Consider the following 4,578-nt stretch of genomic DNA (forward strand, 5'->3'; position numbering starts at 1 on the left):
GGATGATTGCTGATCGTTTATCTCATTTCATGATAGCACTTTGGAGTTAAATGCAGGTTATCCAATGTCATTGTTGGAGGATTGGATGTTGAAGAGGGCTCTGAAATAGTTAGAAAATATCAAAGGCATTAAATTTCATGGTGCAATTTCTGCTAATGGTACTATTGCTGCTTTGATGGAAGTTACTGATGTCTCAAAGAATGAAATTTTTTATGGAGTTTTGATCGATCAGAACACCTCTTGGTATAGGTCTTTAAATGGTTCGAGTTTTTGGGTTGTGCTCCTGTGCAGCATGCTGCTTCCATGAGCTGTGGGTACTATCTTTTAAGGCAGGCTTCCTGTTTTCTCTGTAGTTTCTGAGTTTGCTAGATTTTTTGACAAAATTACATTTTTTTTCATGGAGATTGTACATCTGTTCATATTTTGGTATGGCTGTCTGTAGTATTGCATAGAGTGGGAGTTATGGGTTCTATGGCATTTCTTTAGTTTGTAAGGCTTTGGTGGTATGGTTGTAGTGTTAATTGCTCTGAGTGACTTTGCTATTGGCATAGTTGCTACTATAATACTGTATTTTTTTCAAATGTTGCTGGGCTGGGGCCACATATGTATTCACATTAATATAATTTTAAGGAAAAACAATGTGAATTACACGGGATACAAGAAAAAGGCCATATGCATTATTAATGCAACCTGATCAGTTACTATTAGTCTTTAGAATATAATCAGGAACATTTTAAATTTCCTCTACATCAGACATTTAAAAGCCTCAAAATCCTTGAATTAATCATGATGTATTGGACAACATCCACTAATGCCATAAGAAATAAATAAAAAACCAGAAAATTAAATCATTAAAACAGTGATTTCATTAAAAAATTAACATAGTTGCATGGAGTTTCTTAATGGGGGGATGTGGGAACCAGGGGGCCTAGGGCCTAAATTTGGGGGCTGTGGTGGGATGCTATGGAGCACTGGGGGGTGGTGGTGTTGATGTACAAATTGAGGTGAATCAAAATCTGCAAGGAAAAATCTGTAATATAACATCTTTGTGAGTACACCAAATGAGCTTTCTGAAGTTAAATATTGCAATTAGCATGTAATGGAATGTGCCATATAGCAAGAAAACTAGCGATATCCCCAGTGCAGGTGGCAAATGTCGTGGTTTTGTGGAGCGAGCCCAGTCTCCGCAACGTCCCTCTACAAGAGATGGCCATTTTCAAGACTTGAAGACTTTTTCTGAAACTAAATATGACTAAGGGATGCAGAAACATTTCTGAGACTGAGGGACTTTCCCAAGGCTAGTGTCGGGTTGAATCCTAGGTGTTACACTTCTAGAATCAATTGAATGGCATTATTTGGAATCACTTTGATAGAATTCTAAATGTTTGATTATAGCTCCATGCAGATTTGGAGTACAAGATATTGATTAAAGTTGTGCATATGCAAAGAATAATTGTGCACCAATTATGAAAACTAATCATGTAAAATCACTATTCTTGAAGTCCCTCAAGCTTTCAATCTGTCTTTTTTATTGAAATCACATTAAACTCAACGAAGGTTTATTTCCGTAGTACCTAGCATTTTTAACAAATGAAAACCTAACATGACACCATCTCCACACATAGGAATGCTAAATGTATTGCTAGTCAAGACAAATTTAGATGCTGTTCATTTAGAATTCAATTATAAAGAGAAAACCACCTTCCATCAAGGCTTTTTCCACCAACACCTTGAAACTTGTCTGGAGAATCCACTCTCAAGATGCTAACACCAGATCCAATATTTACCTACCATTAAAATTATAATTAAGAACAAGGTTAATAATCAATGGATAGATTGAGTGCAAATACATGATGTGGAATACAAAAGACACAGTTCTCAAATATTTTCAAGTTTATCTACATCATTATTCCAGCAAGGAAAAATGGTCTATCATAAGATAGGGGTACAAGTTTTGGCTTCCATATAACAATGCACTATTGCCATCTCTCTTAGGATGAGGGCTGTCTGAGACAGCTGTATTCCTTGGATTCTCTCCATCATCACACTTTCCAATGGCAGCCTCATTTGAATGAAGTTTTATACTATTCTCAACCCCACCATGTTGCCTTCCTTTCTACCTAAGATGACAATCATTCTCATCATCATCACTGCTATTTTCATGTGACTTCCAAGGATGTTCTATACGCCCTGCTTTATATGAGCCTGCAACACATTTTGACTATTATATTTCTTGTTAAGAATTATGCCCAAATTTTAGATAATTCTTGGTTTGACTAGGGTAAACCAGGTTAATGGAGAAAATTTAGGAAAAAAAGCAATTCAAAGAATTTATCACAATAATATTTATGTCAGCTTGAATATGTGTAAAATTGATAGGTAATTTTAGAGAAATGCTATACTGATCGTAAGTCTTTTCATGACATTGACATGCCATTTAGATCACTAGGATTGTAATTCCTCTAGCCCATCAAAATCCGATCTAATATCACTGTTAGGAAAAAATTTGAATTGTAAAATCAACTTTAGTCTAGCTTTTCTCCATACTTTTTTCCAACTACAAAACATTATCTGTAGACCCAAGTACAAGGTTAAAACACCATGTATACTCTCAATACTAGAAGCATAAAATCAAACCTATAAATCTTTAAATTTGAACCTAAAGACCCAATCTCCTGAAGAGGTAAGAATGTTTTTAGGAACCTAACCAAAATAAATGCTCATTTTGCAAATTTTAAAATCATATATTTAATCTTTTGAATTAGTAGCTCCTGGTTTAGATTGTGTATGAGTTTTTAAACTGGAAGCTACTAGTTCAAAATTAAAAAATGATAAACTGACATATTTAATAGTCTCATTCAAAATTCTGATGGTTTTACCTGTGAAAAAAAGACCAATGCAATAAGCTGTGGAAGTCCTATCTCTATGCATTTAGCCACCTGCAAATAACATTATAAAATGAACAGGAGACTTAATTTGACTTCATCGTATGGAAGTGTTAACATAAATAAAATCATGCAATTCAACATGGTTGCTCAATATTGTCTTCTTGTTTGTAAGATTCAAATAAACTTAAAGAAATGGAGGATCATGAACATCTCAAGTAAAATTTGATTTACTGTCCATATATTTCCAGTCCGGCCAATAGAAATATTAAACATTTATCAACTTTCTATTTAAATGGGAAGTTACACAAGGTTCCCTAGAATGTAATCATTTTATCTCTAAACTTTGACACAAATAAGAACATTCTGATAATCAGACATCAGAAACTTATGGTGTAAATATAGAAAAGAAAATTAGCACCTTAAATGAGTACTAAGCCGATCAAGTTAAGGAGGGGCCTAATTCAAAATAAAACTTACAATTTATCATTTCCTCAGCTGCTTTCTAGGCTTGAAGTGCTACTAAACATATACTCTAGATGACTCTTAAGGGCATAGACATTCCTCTAGAGTTTTGAGATTGCCAATGAAACATTTTATGGCAAATTAAATGATAAAATTATCTATAACTATGGATCACCGGGGGAAAGAAATGCCAGTTGTTCAAACAAGCAAGATTGCCTTGTCTCCTGCCTTGTTTGTATTTACATTCAAAAATTGAGAAGTGTTTAAAGGAAGAGAGTTGTAAAATAACATGAATGTTTATGGATGTAAAACAACAATGATCATGTTTAAGGGATTCTTACAAAAATAACATTCTTAAAGAACTTCAAAATTACAAGTTCATTTGTATATTAAATTGGAACTTTGGTGTCAAGAACAGATCAAATGGATTTGTAAAGTTTACAACTTTTTAGGAGTATGTATTGTACATTTTGCACATCGAAAATAAAAAATTAGCACCAAAAAATGAGCAAACAAATGCTCGTTGAGTTACCAAGTTCCATCTCTAATGTACAAGAATGTGAAGGAACTTCATGCACTAATATTGTTAGGCTTTCCCAATGAACACAAGGATCAACTCTAGTTTTGTGTGAGGTTAATTAACACTAAATGATGTGTAAAATACCTACTAAAGAGACATAAAACATGTTATCTTTTAAAACAAAATTACTATATGACTATTCAAAGTTGCATGATGTAATACAAGTTTACCAATTCTTACACTTAAAATAGCTAAGCACTTGGTAAAGTCCTTTATCAAAATGATAGTGAACAAAATAGGTAGGAGATTTTAATCACCCTTTAGATTTTAATCATTATGCTATTGCATTGTATGTGCTTATCACCCCCATTAGTATGATTAGCTACAAAAATTTGGTATGGGGAAAGTGAATCATGTTGATAACCTGCAAATTTTTTCATTGCTGTTTTGGTATTTTTCATAGCACACACTCAGGATCAAGAACCTAATTCATTGACACCTATATTGCAGCCAGATAAAATCCCTGTTCACTTGAGTTGGAATTACCAATGTCAAGCTCATTTAAAATGAAACTGATCCTAAGACCAAAATATCAATTTTGTGACAAAGGAACATAGCAAACTTAAAGGTGACAGGGCCACAATGATGTCTACAAACATATTTCCAGCTAGAATATAACTCTACCGATAGGTTAAGTATTTACCTTCC

Source organism: Cupressus sempervirens, chromosome 4 (genome assembly GCF_028749045.1).
Source record: "Cupressus sempervirens isolate cs-2001-9-10 chromosome 4, ASM2874904v1, whole genome shotgun sequence".
Taxonomy (NCBI): Eukaryota; Viridiplantae; Streptophyta; class Pinopsida; order Cupressales; family Cupressaceae; genus Cupressus; species Cupressus sempervirens.